This window comes from Rhinolophus hipposideros, assembly GCF_964194185.1.
Source record: "Rhinolophus hipposideros genome assembly, chromosome: 6".
Taxonomy (NCBI): domain Eukaryota; kingdom Metazoa; phylum Chordata; class Mammalia; order Chiroptera; family Rhinolophidae; genus Rhinolophus; species Rhinolophus hipposideros.
In genome coordinates this window covers 5,785,673-5,805,493 of record NC_138052.1, presented here as the reverse complement: position 1 = coordinate 5,805,493, position 19,821 = coordinate 5,785,673, and the positions used below count along the sequence as shown (strand labels likewise).

Genomic DNA, 19,821 nt, shown 5'->3' with positions numbered 1-19,821 from the left:
TGATATTCAATATTATTTTATATTAGTTTCAAGTGTACAGTGTAGTGGTTCTGCATTTATACGATTTATGAAGTGATCTCCCAATAAGCCACTTGGCACCATACATAATTTTTACAATATTATTGACTATATTCTCCATACTATAGATTATTGGATAAAGAAACTGTGGTGCATATATACAATGGAGTATTACTCTGCCATGAAAAGAATGAAATCTTACCATTTGTAACAACATGGATAGACCTAGAGGTTATTATGCTAAGTATGATATGTCAGACTGAGAACGACAAATAGCATATGATCTCACTTGTATGTGGAATCTAAAGAACAGAATAAATGAAAAAAAAAAACAGAAATAGACTCATAGGTACATAGAACACACTGATAATTACTAGATGGGAGGGGTTAGGAGAGATGGGTGAGAAAGGTGAAGGGATTAGGAAGTACAAATTCATAGTTACAAAACAGTCATGGGGATGTGAAATGCAAGTCATGTTTTTAACTTTATGAAATTGTAATTTGACGTCTTTGAGAAAAACAGAACTTTTTCCAAATATTTATTATTTACATTAAATGGGTCTTTGTAGAAATAATGCTTTCATTTATGTCAGCCAGTTGGTCTTTGTAGACATATTTATTTGTGATCTCTATTAAAAGGAACACACACAGGCGCACACACACATGATGTCAGCAGAACTTCTTTAAGCTATTATCTCTATTTACATCTCAGTGTGAATGATTAAAATAGGGATTTCTTGCTACTGCTACCAAGGAAATTTGCTACTGCTTTTACCATGGCCTGGGGCAAAAGAAATAACAAATAACAGTGATGCTGGATACTGCCACTCCCAGCTGTGCCCAGGAGAGACTGTGCTGTGCACTCTGCCGAGCTGCACACAGTGCGTGGTGAGCAAGGTATCATTACAATTTTAGTGTTCAGAGAAGGGTGCCACAAGGTGCGCTCTCTGCACAGGGCGCAGAACAGAAATAACCCAGGTCTGAAGCTTCTCTGTGGTCAGGAAAGAACACGTTAAAGAGAAGCTGCATGTAAATAATTACCGATTCACCACAGTTGTCAACCGTTGAGCAATTCCAGCTCAATGACTGCCAATAGTTAATGATCACCAAGCGGTGGTGTGAAAACCCAATGCCACCATAAACTAAGAGTCACACTCATTCTTAAGAATAAGGTGGTAGCAAGGAAATTATTTGTAGCATCTTTACTCTGTGAAATCCCAGGAAGCTATTTTGCAAATGCAGTTTCAGGAAAGACACGTAAATGCCAGTGTGTGACATGATAAGAAACTGCAATGTAATTTACATCTCTCTTGTGCTAGTTACCCTCCTTGTACCTCTGGTTCCTGGGGTGCCGCTCTGCATGTGCTTGTCCTTCACTGTGCCCTTGGGATTGGGACTACAGACCTCGCCACTCAGGTTCCCACATCTGCTGGCCAATGGAAGCACCAGCAGAAGTTGAGAGGGGAGGGAGGCCGGGGTAATTTTCAGGCTTCCTCTCTGCTTTGGTAGAACTACTAATGGTTGGAGTTCTTAAATGAACCCTGGTTTTACCTGGTAGCTCTCTTCCACTTCTCCAGCTCTATTTCCTCTTCAGCTTCAGGCACCGTAATGACCTCCTACACTAGCTAGTATCTGGGTGCCTTCACTTTACACATTGGTATGTGTCGCAATTCCTGTTGTCGTCTCTCGAAGCAGTTCCTTCATTAAAGCCTTTTCATTTTGACTATCTGAGTTGAAGTCTATTTGACACAGCAATAAATGTGAATAAAAGTCTACTAATTATAAATTCAAAGTACATTAAATCTCAATTGTAAATACTCAAGTGAGTTAGAAAGCAATAACAACAATAGCCAAAACACCATTACTAACTGATTACTTGATCTATTAATTCCTCTTATTGAATTAATGAGTTTCTATTTACATCATTATTAATATACTTTTTGTTTTGAATTTTATCTTGCCAACATTGGATAGTATATAAAAAGTTATTCATCCTCACTTGTATTTTAAGATACCAAAATTAGAGTAATAATTTTATTTAATCTTGCTTGCATGGGGAGAAAATTTACAATACTTGAGGCTGATGAGAGAATTGTTTCTTTATTATTAAATTTATTGGGTGATATTGGTTAGTTAAAGTATACAGATTTCAAGTGTACAATTCTATAATACATCCTCTGTATATTACATTGTGTATTCACCACCCAGAGTGAGGTCTCCTTCCATCACCATATATTTGACCTGCTTTACCTTCTTCTACTCTCTCCTTCCATCTTACCCTCTGGTAAACTGGTGTCTGTGTGTATGAGTTTCTGTTTGTTTGTCTTGTTCATTGTTGCTTTCAGTTTTATAGCCCACATATGAATGAAATCATGTGGTTCTTGATTTTGTTTTCCCATCTGACTTATTTCCCATAGCGTGATAATCTCAAGAGCCACCCGTGTTGTAACAAATGGCATTATTTCATGCTTTCTCATGGCAGAGTAGTATTCCATTGTGTATATATACCACATCTTCTTTATCCAATCATCTATCGAAGAACATTTTGGTTGTGTCAATGTCTTGGCCACTGTGAATAAAGCTGCAATGAACATCGGATCACATATATCTTTACAGATAAATGTCTTCAGGTTTTTGGGGTAGATATCCAGAAGAAGGATTGCTGAGTCATGTGATAATTTCTATTCTTTCTTTTACAACTTAATTAAAAAAAAAAAAATCCAGAAACAAAAAGGTATACTTAACAGAAAGTGACACAGAGAGATGTTAGGAATCCTCAGTGCCATGGTCTGAGCCACTACAGAACTGACATGAATCCAGTGCTCTCATTTCTATTGCCTTCCCCCAACTCTGGTTATGCTGGCAATTCCTGGCCATAGTTTACATGTGATTATCATGTTTGGGCCATCAGTCTTTTAAATGGTTGAGAGATAACAATGATGAAGTAGATAAAGAAAGTTAGGAAATTTTTTCAAACTTTATTTACTTTTATGGCACCCTGGATTAATTTAGATAATGTTATTTTATATACCTCAATAAATCAACAATTCTCTCTAGAGGTATTCTTATTGCCACTTAAGAAAAATGGCATTTCTCCATATCAAAAATGAAACTTCATTTTAAATTCTGATGGGGATTTTTAAAGGGACCAAAGCCCTTTCCCTAACCTCTGCTCTCTTGTCCCATTGCCAGGTCACCTGTTGTCATGACTACTGGGGAGACTTGCCCTGTCTCCTCAGTGTCAATGAAAAGTTATATTTTTTCTTCTTCTACCTCAGAATACTTTAAGGGACCCTATAATCATAACAAATAAGCAATGGAATAGCAAACAATGTTGGACGAACATATACATATTATCAGGTTTTCATTACAAATGTTGGTTCTCCCAAATAAAATTACCATGAAATTAGTAATTAGCATTGTGTTTTAGTTGTGGCTAAGAGGAACAAAAGAGTTAAAGCCACGTAAAACTTTAAATTCAATTTTTCATTTTTAAATGATGGACGTTGACCCTAAGTCATACAAAGTCGATTATCTCTAACGTTTGGAAAGGGGAGACTTACCAGTGATGAAATCTAAAGTGATGTGGAGCCATAACCTAGTATTAGAGCTGCCATTTCACAACTCTGGTTTCAAGTTCAAACCTACAAAGACTCGTTACTCTCTTCTTGGCTTTGGGCCTGTTAAGCAGGTGGGAGGGACAGACCTAGACAAAACGATCTATTAGATATCCCCTTCACCTGGGAAAACATGGGGAAGCTTAGAGGGAAAGAGCCATAATGAAAGTCGACAGTATTCTCAAATTAAATTATATCTTGAAAAGTGACAGGGTGGTAAAGCATGTCAGACTTACAAAGCCAGTCTATTTCTAGGCATTTGAACATCTTCAAGGTTTGCTCTGATTTTTACTCCACTCATTTCATTATATAGGATAGCCTCTTCATTTTTAAAGAATCATTATTCATTATCAAATTGTATTACTCTATTCTTATTAAAAACTATCCATAATGGCAACCCCCATTAATTCACCAAATATTTAGAGAATGCCTACTATGTGCCAGACACTGTTTTAAACACATGAAATCCATCACTACATTTAAATATAACAAACATGCCCTGGAATTTACATTCTGTAAAGGGTAGTCACACCCCCCCCACACACACACAAACACACATGCACACACACACACACACACACACACACCACTCTATGGAATATGTGTGTATGATGTATAACCATACATGTATATTACATAACACAACTACATAATACGATCAGGTGGAAAGTACTCAATAAAAAGCAAAAGTAGAAGACACTAAGGGGGTTGGATATGAGGAGAAGAAGAAGAGGCAGTGCAAAATAGGAGGATCTCAATGAGAATAGACATCCTAAAGAGAGTGTGTTTTAGTCAGTTCAGGCTGCTATAACAAAAGCACCATAGCCTTGGTGGCTTAAACCACAAATGTAATTCTCAAAGTTCTGGAGGTTGGAGTGACCAAGATCAAGGAGTCAGCGATCTGGTGTTTAGCTGTGTCATAACATGGCCAAGACAGAAGCCATTTCTCTCATGTCTCTTCCTATAAGGAAACCAATTCCATTCTAAGCAGTTACATGCAGGGACAAGAGTTGAGGCAGTAGGGCCATCTGGTAAAAAGATGTTAAGTTGAAAGCTGGAAGAATAACTTGCATGTCAGTTTAACTGGTTGGCAAGGCTGAGTAAGGAGGGGAGAGTAGGAGTTGGGATGGGGATGGGGCGGTAGGCAGCCAGATTATATAGGTATTTACAGACCACTGCAAAGAACATTTTAATTGACAGATAACTGTAAATGTTCTGGTACTTTTCCTCCTGACTTTGTTTGTTTGTTTGTTTGTTTGTTTCTATGTTTATACTCAGACGAACATTTAAAATGGTTTGCTAAAACATTAAATATAGAAGAGGTATGCTGAACTATCAGTTAGTGACATTTGAAAATTATTTCTTCATGATATAAAAAACATTCTACGTAAACACATTTAAGGACTGTATAACGTTCTATGTATCATTTCAATGTACAGCCTTAAGAAAACAGATATAACACCTGGCATATTGCTGAAATAATGATATAATGAGTTTTGCGCTTTATGTCTAAACACTCCTTTGTTACGTTTGTTTAGCGCTTTAAGAAAATCAGGAAAAAATAATAAAAAAAGCTCTATTTGGCCATTAGTGATCTTTTCAATACTGATCTAGTTTCCCAGTGGAGAAGCCCCGCCCCCCCCCCCAAGAGGGAATCCTGGTGGAATACTTTTACTTGAGCAAAGACTGAGCTAGATCTGGGGCCACCAGTTCTGTCCCTGTGAATAAAGTTCTCTCCAGTGCATTTTGGATGAAAAGTGAAATCCTTCATGTTATCCGAACAAAGAATACAAAACTAAAGGAATTTAACAGGGGTAATCCTTGCTGTTCTACTTTGTGTATGACACCAGAAAAAATAAAAAAAAAAATAAAAACTTGATAGGCAACTGTATTCCAATGGCCATAGACATCAAAATTCATGGAGATTTGCCTACAGGGACCCAACGGGTAACGAGACTTCCACAGCTGTGAATTAAACCTTAAAAACTCAACCGTAATCTAGGAAACATTCTTTAAACTTGATTTTGTCCTGTGCATAATAAGAGTGTGGCATTCACTGACTTGGCTAATTCCACTAAGCACTGATAGTCTATGATACATCCAGAAAATAGCAAAAATTGTTCCAAGAAAACTTGATTTAAAAAAAAAAAAAAGGAAAAAAAAAGGAAAGAAGAAAATAAGGATAGAAGTGAGGATGGAAGGAAAATGTTATTTATATGGATGTTTGAGAGAAAAGAGGTTTAAAAGCTTGGTTTTACTTTTAAATAAAATGCAAAGATGTTTATTTTGACATAAGAACAGCTGGCACATTTAACATTATAATGTAAACATCTGTTCATGTTCATGTATTAAAATAAGCACATCAGATGTAATGTTCAAAAATTCAGATTGGGCTCAAAAACGTGCATTTTGAGAGTCCCTGAAGTAAATGAGGAAATCAGGAAAAGATAATGGAACAAAGGGAAAGACAAATCCTTAAAGTGTGGCCTCAACCTCCTTTAATGCTGTATGCTATTGCTTTGCCAATTGTCTTAAATTCAGTTGCATCTTCCTAACAGCTGCTTTTACATAACGGGAAATTCTGTTTCAATTCTCTTTCCCCAGTGCTGTGCAAAATTGATATAGGGCAGACGATGCTTGACATGCAATTCTCTAGCCCCTTCTAAAATTCTGCTGAACTTTCTCTTTAGTGAAAATAAAGCAGGTAAACTCAACGGCCATGGAATTGGCACTATTAAATTCAGGGACATAAAATAAGGCACTAGAGGAGATAACTTTCTACTCACAAGACCTTAAAAAATGTCTACATCCTTAAGCTATTACCTTAGCTGTCGGAGTACATACAAAGTTGAGGGAGACATTAAAGTTCTTTGTTACCTGAGAAGTCCCTCATTATCAAAAGAGGAGGAATTGCTAATATGACCACAGGACATCATCATTCTGAATTCCAAATGATTTCAAGGACATGATTGCTCATGCTAAATGTAAATCTTATAACAATTTATTGTACTCCTTAAAAATCAGATCATCAGCATAAATATCCTCATTTTGAGCAGAACAATTTGGTTTCCTTGTCACTGCTTTTCCCTTAGTCTTGCTTTGGTGGATGTTGTGAAAAAGACGTATTAAAGTTTACGAAGGAAAATAAGAGTTGAAAGACTGAAGGAAAATTAAAACAACACTATTAGGTTATAGATATGTAATAAAGCAAAAAGAGCAAGATTATAAGTATATGAGTGCTCACTATATGTAAAGAAAATTATATACATTTGAAAATTTTACAATAAAATGGAGAAATTAGGATCAAAATTTTCCCTTGAGTTAATCATACAAGGACATAAATTGACATCACAGGGAATGGAAAAAAAATCCAAATAATATATTTGACAAAAGTTTAATATCTAGAATATAAAAAGAATTCTTACAAGTCAACAAGACAAAGAAAAATAACCCATTTAAAAAATGGCAAATCCTTTTCCATGAAAAATGCTCGATGATCTCGATGAGAACTTCAACAAAATGACAGGAAACATAAAAAAGGAGGTGGAAAACATAAAAACAAGGTCAGAAATGAAGAATACAATAACTGAAATAAAGAATACATTAGAGAATATCAACAGTAGATTAGAGGAAGCAGAGAATCAAATCAGTGATTTGGAAGATCAGTAACAAAAAAAACATTCCATCAGAATAGCAAAAGGGAAAAATAATAAGAAAAAAAGAAAGATTTTAAGGAGACTCTGGGACAACATTAAGCTTACCAACATTCATATCACAGGGGTATCAGAAGGAGCCTAGACAGGGCAAGGGATTGAAAACATATATGAAGACATAATGACAGAAACCTTCCCTAACCTGGTGAAGAAATAGAAAGTGCACAGAATCCCAGAAAAAAATGAACCCAAAGAGGCCCAATCCCAAGACATTATAATTAAAACGCCAAAAGTTAAAAAAACAAAGAAAGAATCTTAAAAGCAGCAAGAGAAAAGCAGTTAGTTACTTAAAAGGAAGTTCCCATAAGACTCTCAGTTGATTTCTCAACAGAAACTTTGCAGGCCAGAAGGGATTGGCAGGAAATATTCGAAGTGATGAAAAACAAGGATCTGCAACCAAGATTACTCTACCCAGTAATGCTATTATTTAAAATTGAAGCACAGATAAAGAGCTTCTTAGATAAGGAAAAGGTAAACAATTTCATCACCCCCAAACCATTATTACAGGGGATGTTATTGGGGCTTCTTTGAGAAGAAGGAATGAAATTTTACCACCTGCAAAAAAAAGGATGAACATAGAGGATACTGTGCTGAGTGGAGTAAGTCAGACAGAGAAAGGAAGAAGGAAGAAAATGATTTAAAAAATGAATAATAAAGTGACAATAACTACATATCTATCAACAATTACTTTCAATGCAAATGAAATAAATGCCCAATCAAAAGACATAGGGGATGCAGACTGGATAAGTAAACAAGACCCTTACATATGCTGCCTACAGAAGACTCACTTCAGGTTGAAAGACACACACAGACTGAAAGAAAAGGGATAGAAAAAGTTATTTCCTGAAAATGGAAGCAAAAACAAAGAAATAAACAAACAAAAAGGAGTAACAATACTTATACCAGACAAAATATACTTTAACACAAAGGCCATAGCAAGAGACAAAGAAGGACCCAGTAATCCCACTTCTGGGTATTTGTCTAAAGAAACCCAAAACACTACTTCAAGGGGACATATGCATCCATATGTTTATTTCAGCATTTTTTACAATAGTCAAAAAATGGAGACAAACTGGGTGTCCATCAATGGATGATTGGATAAAAAGCTGGTACATACATACAATGGAATATCACTCAGTCAGCAAAAGGAATGAAATTTTACCACCTGCAACAAAAAGGATGAACATAGAGGATACTGTGCTGAGTGGAGTAAGTCAGACAGAGAAAGGCAAATGTTGTATGATTTCATTTCTTTGTGAAATCTAGAGAACAGGATAAATGAACAACAACAAAAAAAAAACAAGCTTATCAATACAGAGAGCATTTTGATGGTTGCCAGATTAGGCGGTGGGGTTGGAAATATGGGTGAAGGGGGCAGAGGACTAAGAGTTACAGATTAGTTGTTACAAAATAGTCATGTGGTTGTAAAGGATAACATGGGAATTATAGCCAGTAGTATTTTAATAACAATGCATAGTGTCAGATGGATACAACATTTATTGGGATGATCAGTTTGCATGTCATATAAATGCCTAATCACTGTGTTGTACACATGAAACAATATTGTATGTCAACTGTAATTGAAAAAAAAAAATAAAAATAGTATGAAATAGCAGTATCAAGAGCCATTTTGTGGAACCAAATCTTAACCTAGAAATTAAAAGAAAAATGTACTTATAAGTATGCATTGTGTGTGTGTGCGTGTGTGTGTGCGTGTGTGTGTGATGATGTGATGCTGTAGGAGATGCGAGTAGGTTGAGAATTAGAGAATTTCACTTACTCCTTGACTCACTCATGCATGATTCTTCAAAAGTCAATTGGACTAAGCTCTAGTTGTCTTCATCAGTTCACTGATGTATATATGAAGAGATATTTTAGGGAATTGTTAAATGAACTCAACTTCCCCTTCAGGAACATAACACTCAAAAATTTAGACCAGGACAGAGTACCCCGAGAGAGAATAGGCAGAGCTGACTATAGTTACGGGTGAAGAATCAACTTTTTACCAGTCCTTTAAAGAGCACTTTTCACTGAGAGGCAGAAGAAAAAAAAAAAAAAAAGAAGATAAAATATTTACATTTAAGATGATATGGAAAGTTAAAGGAGTTATTTCTCTAGAAAAAAAATGTCATCATCAAAATGGTGGCGTGAGGTGAGCCTCTGTAACGCTCCCCTGGAATTTACAACTGATTGGACAACAATAACTCCACAAAGGACTCCCTGCACAGCAGACAGGCAAGACGAAGAGGTCCACTACTGAATTCACCTCCAGGTGGGCGAATCGCGCAAGCGAGGGAGGAGGGAAGGGAGAAGTGAGGGGACAGAGCCCTGTGGGCATAGGCCGCAGACCTAGCTCAGTGCTACTAGTTCGCTGCATCCCGGAACTACCGCAGCTGCGGGAGAGGGAAGAACTCGGACTGCTAGGGCTCCGCTTACGGCCCACAGGGCTGAGGGGGCAGCATATAACATGGCTGAACCCAACGCTCGCTCACGGCAGACCTCGGAGCAAAGACTGAGGGAAGAGGGCTGAAAACGATGTTTTAAGCCCTCGCTGCCGAGCGGAGAACGGAAGCGTTAGGCACAGAGACTAGCCGCCCCCTCCCTACCCTCCAGAGCTCGCCCCGCCCCCACCTGCCCGGTGCTAGAAGTGGGACAGTAGTAGTGTCAGATCAAAAGATCACAATTTTTGATATTCTGAGAATTGTGGACCGCAGACACAGATTCGCAGCCCAAGTTCTGGTAAAGGGGAGGGAGCTGTGGAAGCAGGACCAGCTATGGTGGTGGTCTCCGCCATTGCTCTGGGCCACCTCTCACAACTCACCCCACCCCTGGCCCCAACTATCTGGGCAGATCCCAGCAGGAGTAAATAGAACTGCTGAAACATATGGGCTCTGAATCTGGTGCAGAAAGAGCTTTGTAACTTCAAAAGCTCTCCCCATCCCCACAGGGACATGGCGCCCTATGACCCAGGCGAACTGTTAACAGAGAAGCCTGTTTCTCAGGAAATCCACTCATTGTGTGAGAAGCTGGAATAGTCCAGAGAAAACATAGCACTACTATGTGAAAGAGGAAAAAAAAAAAGGCTGCAGTCAGAGAGAAAAATAACACATTCTACCAACAAGTATTGGAAAACAAAAGAAAAACCTTTTCCTAGCAACCTGTTGCAGAAGCCACTCCTGTAGATGTCTAGGACGAGAAATAATAAATCAGAAATTGCCATGAATAACCAAGGCAACAAGACAGCTCAGAAAGAAAGCGAAAAGTCTCCAGAAAAGGAACTTAAAGATATTGAAATATGTGACACAAATGACAGAGAATTCAAGATTGCAGTTCTGAAAAAACTCAATGAGATGCAAGAAAACACAGAAAGGCAATTTAATGAACTCAGAAACACAATCAAAGAACAACATGAGCATTTTACTTCAGAGATTAAAATTTTAAAAAAGAACCAAATGGAATTTCTAGAGATTAAGAACTCAATAGAAGAAATTAAGAATGAAATACCCAGCTTAGGTAGTACAGTTGACAAGATGGAGGAAAGAAATCAGTGACATCGAAGATAGAAACCTAGAAATTACACAGATGGAAGAAGAAAGAGACGTGAGACTTAAAAGAAATGAAAGAACTCTACAAGAACTTTCTGACTCTATCAGAAAGAGCAATATAAGAATAATGGGCATTCCAGAAGGAGAAGAAAGAGAGAAGGGAACAGAGAATATATTCAAACAAATTGTTGATGAGAACTTCCCAAACTTGTGGACAGAACTGTATCCTTGAATCCAAGAAGCAAATAGAACACCTAATTACCTCAATCACAACGAGCCTTCTCCAAAGCACATGGTATTGAAGCTGTCTAAAATCAATGACAAACAAAGAATCTTCAAGGCAGCCAGGGAAAAGAAGACAGTAACCTACAAAGAAAAGCCCATTAGATTATCATCAGTTTTTTCAGCAGAAACTCTACAAGTGAGGAGGGAGTGGAACCAAATATTCAAACTATTGAAAGAGAGAAATTATGAGCAAAGAATAATATATCCAGCAAAGATCTCCTTTAGATATGAAGGAGGAATAAAGACCTTTCCAGACATACAGAAGCTGAGGGAATTTTCTAATACATGACCTGCACTACAAGAAATACTAAAGGAGGCTATTCAACCACCAACAACAGGGACAATTTGTGGCAACCAAAACATAAAAAGGGGGAGAGTAAAGGCCTGAACTGGAATATGGGAATGGAGAAAGTAAGTGTGCTAAAGAAAATGGAATACTCTAAATATCAAACTTTCTTTTACATAAACTTAAGGGAAACCACTCAAAAAAAAAAAAAATCCAGAACTGAAATATATTCTGTAATAAAAGAAGAAACAGAGGGAAACATCATAAAATACCACCACACAGAAATCATAGACAACAACAAGAAGGCAAGAAGACAATGGAGACACAGCCTTACCAGAAATCTAAAGATAGAATGACAGGAAATCCTCACGTATCAATAATCACCCTAAATGTAAATGGACTGAAATCACCAATGAAAAGGCACAGAGTAGCAGATTGGATCAAGAAACTAAACCCAACCATATGCTGTCTCCAAGAAACACATCTCATCTACAAGGACAAGCATAGACTCAAAGTGAAAGGGTGGAAATTGACACTCCAAGCAAATGGTACCCAGAGAAAATCAGGTGTAGCCATAACGATATCAGATGAAACAGACTTCAGGGTGAAAAAGATAACAAGAGACAAAGATGGAGATTTCATAATGGTAAAGAGGACTATACAACAAGAAGACATAACAGTCATCAATATTTATATTTGGTATATTATACCAAAATATACCAAGCAACTACTAACAGAACTAAAGGGAGAAATTGACCAAAACACAATTATACTAGAGGACTTAAATACATCATTGACAGCTATGGATAGATCATCCAAACAGAAAATAAATAACAAAATAGCAGCCCTAAATGGCACATTAGATGAAATAGACATCATTGACATATATAGAGCACTTCATCCTAAAACATCAGACTATACATTCTTTTCTAGTGTACATGGAACATTCTCAAGGATAGACCATATACTGGGACATAAAATCAGCCTCAGGAAATTTAAGAAGATTGAAATCATACCAAGCATATTCTCTGATCAAAAAGCTTTAAAATTGGATATCAACTGTGAAAAGAAAGGAGGAAAAAACACAAATACAGGGAGATTAACCAACATACTTTTAAAGAACGACTGGGTCAAAGATCAAATTAGAGGAGAGATCAAAAGATACATAGAAACAAATGACAATGAAAATACATCCTACCAAAACTTTTGGGATGCAGCGAAAGCAGTTTTAAGAGGGAAATTTATATCATTACTGGCCTCTCAAGAAACAAGAAAAATCCCAAATAAGTAACCTCATGTTACACCATAAAGAACAAAAAAAAAAAAAAACAAGTGAAACCCAAGGTCAGCAGAAGAAAGGAAACAACAAAAATCAGAGCAGAACTAAATGAAATAGAGACCAAAAAGACAATAGAAAAAGTTATTGTGACAAAGAGCTGGTTCTTTGAAAAGATTAACAAAATCGACAAACCCTTGGCTAGAGTCACTAAGATAAACAGAGAGAAGACACTAATTAACAAAATCAGAAATGGAAAAGGGGAAGTTATCACAGACACTATAGAAATACAAAGGATCATTCAAGAATACTAAGAAGGACTATATGCCACCAAATTCAATAACCTAAAAGAAATGGACAAGTTCTTAGAAACATAGCCTTCCGAGGCTGAACCATGAAGAACTGGAAAATCTAAACAGATCGATCACCAGTAACAAAATTGAATCAGTCATCCCAAACCTTCCCAAAAGCAAAAGTCCGGGACCAGATGGCTTCACTAGTGAATTCTACCAAACCTTAAAACAGGATCTAATACCAATCCTGCTCAAACTCTTCCAAAAAACTGAAGAAGAGACAGTACTCCCTAACTCATTTTACGTGGCCAACATTACCCTGATACCAAAACCTGGTAAGGACAACACACACAAAAAAAAAACTAGATCCCAATATCTCTGATGAATACAGATGCAAAAATTTTAACAAAATTCTAGCAAATCGACAACTACGCCTTAAAAAGATTATTCATCAGGACCAAGTGGGGTTCATCCCCGGGGCACAAGTATGGTTCAACATCCGCAAATCCATCAATGTGATACACCACATAAACCAAATAAAGGACAAAAATCATATGATTCTATCAATTGATGCAGAAAAAGCATTTGACAAGATACAACATCCATTTATTATTAAAACACGTATGAAAATAGGTATAGAAGGAAAATACCGAAACATAATAAAGTCCATATATGACAAGCCCACAGCTAATCTCATAATTAATGGTGAAAAACTGAAGCCTTTTGCTCTACGTTCAGGAACACGACAGGGCTGTCCCCTATCACCTCTGCTTTTCAACATAGTATTGGAAGTCCTTGCCAGTGCAATCAGGCAAGAGAAAGAAATAAAAGGCATCCAAATTGTGAATGAAGAAGTTAAATTATCACTCTTTGCAGATGACATGATGCTATATATAGAAAACCCTAAAGACTCCACCAAAAAGCTATTAGAAACAATCAACGAATACAGTAAAGTTGCTGGCTACAAAATCAACGTACAGAAGTCCATTGCATTCCTATATACTAACAATGAAATCTCAGAAAAACAAATACAAAAAAACAATTCCCTTTGCAATTGCAGCAATAAGAATAAAATACCTGGGAATAAACTTAACCAAGGATGTGAAGGACCTATATGCTGAAAACTATAAGACATTTTTGAAAGACATTGAAGGAGACACAAAGAAATGGAAAGACATTCCGTGCTCATGGATTGGAAGAATCAACATAGTTAAAATGGACATATTACCCAAAGCAATATACAGATTTAATGCAGTCCCCATCAAAATCCCAATGCATTTTTTAAAGTAATAGAACAAAAAATAATAAGAGTTGTTTGGAACCACAAAAGAGCCCAAATAGTCAAAGCAATCTTAAGAAAAAAGAACAATACGAGAGGAATCGCACTCCCTGACTTTAGCTTGTACTACAGGGCTACAATAATCAAAACTGCATGGTATTGGCAGAAAGACAGACACATAGACCAATGGAATAGAATTGAGAACCCAGAAATAAAACCACATAAATATGGACGGACAATTTTTGACAAAGAATCTAAAAACATACAATGGAGGGAAGACAGCCTCTTCAATAAATGGTGCTGGGTAAATTGGATAGCTACGTGCAAAAGAATAAAACTGGACTGCTATCTGTCACTATGTACCAAAATTAATTCAAAATGGATCAAAGACTTAAGCGTAAGACCTGACACAATAAACTGCATAGAAGAAAACATAGGTACTAAACTTATGGATCTAAGGTTCAAAGAGCATTTTATGAATTTGACTCCAAAGGCAATGGAAGTAAAAGCAAAAATAAACAAATGGGACTATATGAAACTTAAAAGCTTCTGCACAGCAAAATAAACCATCGACAAAATAAAGAGGCAACCAACTGAATGGGAGAAGATTTTTGCAAACAGTGCCTCCAATAAAGGGCTAATATCCAAAATATACAAGGAACTCATGAAGCTCAGCAACAAAAAAACAAACAACCCAATTGTAAAATGGGCAGAGGACCTGAAGAGACATTTCTCCAAAGAGGACATACAAATGGCAAATAGACATATGAAAAAATACTGAACATCACTAATCATCAGAGAAATGCAAATAAAAACCACTATGAGATATCACCTCACCCCAGTCAGAATGGCTATCATCAACAAGACAAATAGCAACAAGTGTTGGAGAGGCTGTGGAGAAAAAGGAACCCTCATACACTGTTGGTGGGAATGCAGACTGGTGCAGCCGCTATGGAAGGCAATGTGGAGGTTCCTCAAAAAATTACGAATAGAATTACCATATGACCCAGCAATCCCTCTCCTGGGTATCTACCTAAAAAAATTGAAAACATTTATACATAAAGACACGTGTGCTCCAATGTTCATTGCAGCTTTGTTTACGGTGGCCAAGACATGGAAACAACCAACATGTCCTTCGATAGATGAATGGATAAAGAAGTTGTGGTACATATACACAATGGAATACTATTCGGCGGTAAGAAAAGATGATATAGGAACATGTGTGACAACATGGATGGATCGTGAGAGTATAATGCTAAGCGAAATAAGTCAGACAGAAAAAGCAGAGAACCCTATGATTTCACTGATATGTAGTATATAAACCAAAAACAACAAAAGAACAAGACAAACAAATGAGAAACAAAACCTCATAGACACAGACAATAGTTTAGTTTTTACCAGAGGGTAAGGGGCATGGGGGGAGGGAGATGAGGGTAAGGGGGATCAAATATTTGGTGATGGAAGGAGAACTGACTCTGGGTGATGAACACACAATGAGATTTAAAGATGATGCAATACAGAATTATACACCTGAAATCTATATAATTTCACTAACAATTTTCACCCCAATAAACTAAAAAAAAAAAAAAAAGTCAAGCCTTTTTATTTAATTTGAATTGAAATTCTAGTACAAAAGTGCAAGAGGAAGGGGTGAGATCAGGGGTATCAATTCATAATTTCCTATTTCTTTGACTTATCTGCAAAGAAACCCTTGTTTTTGGGCAAACACACAATACACTTTTGAAAATCTTCTTCCACCAGAATCTCAAACACAATTGCTACTAAATATCCCAAGCTTTTCACCGATCACATCTCCTCACTCTGGACCATCTGAGCAGGCACTATTGATATAAAGACATATGCCATCCGAGGTGACTCTAAATCTTCAAGGTAAAAGAATGAAGGCTTTGGAGGTCCTCTCCAGGTTGACATTCTGGCTCTACCTCTTAACAGATAAGTGGGGTTGGGCGAATTACTTCACTTTACTTCAACCTCAGTTTCATAGTTTTAGAAGCTTTTACCGTTGCAATGGTTTTGCCCACTATCCTCCAGGCTCATTCAGAAAACAGGAGAGTGTGAAATACCATCCACTCTAAGACCAGTCCTGGGATAGGAACATTAGCAGTAACAGTCTGTTATGCCAGAGTCTCTCTGTCTGGGCCTGAGGGGGGTGTCTGATTCCTAAACTGACCAGTTCCCTTTCAATTAACATATTCTTTCTTTAAAGACATACTTCATATCCTACTTGTTGTGGAAGATGCTTGGCCTCTTCTAGATGATTTGGAAATATCTGACAGTTTAGCTGCGTATCTAAAGTCTAACTCAAAATTGAGTTTATATTTTCCTGTGCCCAAATTCTTCGTGTATACTCAGGGGTGTTCTGCTGTCAGCTTGTATTGGCGCAAGGGGGTGCATTGGTAAATACTCAGAAATTTTGTAAGCGGGTTGTTATACACAATCATTGTTAACCATAAAATTACATTAAGTGTATAATTAATAAATATATTCAAAACAAAGGGAATACTCATAATTATTATTTTTTTAATTATTTTATTGCATTTCCTCACTGTCTGTGTTTTTGAGGTTATTTTTGTCTATTGTAACTGGAACTGGAACACCACAGAACACGGTGCTTCTGTGCCTGTCTTCCAGCTCCACTTTTAGTGACGTCATGTTGGTGGCGTGAAATCAGCCATGGTGAGTGCATTCACACCACAGAAACTGACAAGCACCACAAATTGGGGCTTCGCTTATCGTTTCACTGGTTGTCTAGACTTCAGAAAGTAGGAGAGAAAATACAGTAATACAAATTAATCTTAAAAGTATGTCATGTTGTATCTATTACATTTAAATAGCACAAAAGCATTGAGAAAATATTTTACTAGCATTTGAAAACTATTATGTGATTCACCAAAGAAGTCACTTACATCACTGATAAGCAAGTGAAGTTTCAACATCTGCCTTCCCTGTTTCCATTCATGCTACTTATTAACATAAATGAAAATATCAATTGATATTCATGTTGGAGGTATACTCTTTCAACTGTAACCATAGATTGACTGTGAATACCAGAATTCGGCAAAAATTAACAAAGATGTTCTGTGAGAATCATATGGCTAAATGACATTTATAAGAGTAATAGATACTTTTACTATTATTTATAAATTGTGTGCTGTTATATAAGTAAATTTATAATAAACATATAAACAAACACACGTACGTGCTTTTTGGGGGAGAGTGTGTTGTTAAATATTGACCATGGACACCAAAATATTGTGTCTTTATATTGTTTTCAGGCATTATAATGAATGATTCATCTTTTCATATTTATGGCCTTTACCAATGGTTTTGCCAGCCCAAACCACTATGAGATTATTCCAAACTGTGTCTAAGTGCTTGGCATTTCACAAAAGAAGTTGGTGTTTATTGTCTGCCTATATGCAGGGGAGCATAGTGAGACACCAGAAGTGTGCATTCTAGAGACAGACTACTCGGGTGACAAGTCTGAGCCCTGCCACTCATATGCTAATGTCTGCCAACAAATTACTTACACACTTAATGACTCATCAATGAATAAAACAAAAACCACTGAAGTTTAAAAATAAAACATTTTGTTTTTAATTACAATGCCAAGTCTAGTTATTCGTTAAATCAAGGAATGCTCATTTGTGAAGGAATTCGCTGAGGAGGAGAAAGTCATGGTTCTTCTCAAGGCTAGAAAGGGGCGGCCGTGGAGGTTTGCCAGTTCAGCAATGAAAACCAGCATTCAGACAGAATGGAAGGAGCCCAGAAGTCCGTACACGATTGGTGATGCAAAATCCCTCTTGTTCATGGCCAGGCAAGTATCTTCAGGTAGATCCAGTAATCATTCAAAATTCGTCACCCCTTACCAGCTGCCGCTGGTTACAGCCAGTGGAGGTGAAATACGACAGTTAAGTTTCTTGGTTTTGTTTTCTTGGGTCTGCTTTGTTTTGTTTGCCATATAACCATTTCAAATTATATATCAGACTCAAATGTTTTAAAATAACTAGAAGGGAAAAATGGTCATTCTATTGAAAACAGATTGGCTTAAGCACAATCTGTTCTGCTTAGGAGATTGACAGTAGCACCATGATTCAGCTCACTGCGGCCCATGTATGTCCCAGACATAGACTCCATAGAACACCAGAAATCAAGTTAATAATGTCTGTAAAGTGCTTAGAATTAGGCATACGGTCAACACTTGATGGATGCCAGTTGTTTACATTCTTATTTCAGAAAATTCTGAATAAAATCTAGCCTGGCCCAATGTCCCAGTAGATCTGACAGTTAACACTTCAGATTTCTCATATTAAAGAGGATTCTAATACTTATAATATTCATCTTTGTCATTTCAGAGCTTGGCACAATGTCTTGGACACAAGACGTTCTCAACAAATGATTAACATTGTGAAACTGTTCTGGGGAAGTAGCAATATTCCTGGGCCTTCCTTTCTTTCTCTCTCTCTCTCTCTCTCTCTCTCTCTCTCTCTCTCTCTCTCTCCTTCCTCCCTCCCTCCCTCCCTCCCTCCCTTCCTTCCTTCCTCCCTTCCTTTACTTTTGCACATTAAATAAGAGCATCGCTGAGCATAGTAAAACATGTATTTTCATTATAGAAAGAACAAAAATGCATTAATTATGTGCCAACTATATTTCTATTTCTGTCCCTAGTTTATAGCAAAGTAATGCACAGAAAGGTTAAAGTTTGTTGTCCACAAACAGCAAGTAAATGGTGCAGCCAGGATTTGATCCTGTAACTATGGAACTCCCAAACTCATGTTCTTGCCACTATAACATGCTGCCTTCTGCCCATTCTATAGAATTTGCGTGTGAAGAATTTCAGAATTCTGAGAAAAGATTTACGTGTCACAAAAAAGAAATTCTCTATCTCATTTCCAAAGAACAGACGGATGTCTCCTTTAGGGAATCGCCGGGAAAGGCTGAAAGCAAGTAAAAGAAGCTAAACGGAGAAGAAAGCTATTCGTCAGCTGGGCATTCCTCAGAGACCCTCAGAGTTCACTCCCTTGCCTTCTGAACAGTTCATTCTTGGATTCCATTAGGGAATGTCAGAAGATACTACCTTAAGCAACTTTAATCCCATTACCTGCACATAATTGGGGAATGTTTTTTACTTAATTTCTCATACTCTGTGCTACTATTATCTTTTCCAAAGTTAGTAACAAAGGGGAAAATAAAAAGATCTGGAACAACAACAAAAAAAGGTACTGATTTTTCTTTGTATCAACACTTGTATATCAAGGCCTTACTTCTAACTCGTATCACCGGTGACATCGTTCTTTAGCCTTTACCCCTCCAGGAATCAGCTGACACTCTACTACGTTCATTTCTCTGATCTTTAACTGCCTTGTAAACTATGCCAGACGGGGAACCTTAGAGGAGGATTCCCTCCAGCCCCAGTCAAGCCGTTGGAAGATGCAGCCCCAGCCGGCATTTAACTGCCACCTGTGAGGACAGAGCCCCAGAGAGCAGT

General features: G+C 37.2%; 1 protein-coding gene across 4 annotated transcripts in view; it reads right to left on the bottom strand.

Annotated features, from left to right (window-relative positions):
* Positions 1–19,821, bottom strand: part of CNTNAP5 (contactin associated protein family member 5) — an 800,511-nt gene that overhangs the window by 185,063 nt on the left and 595,627 nt on the right. The window lies entirely within an intron of this gene.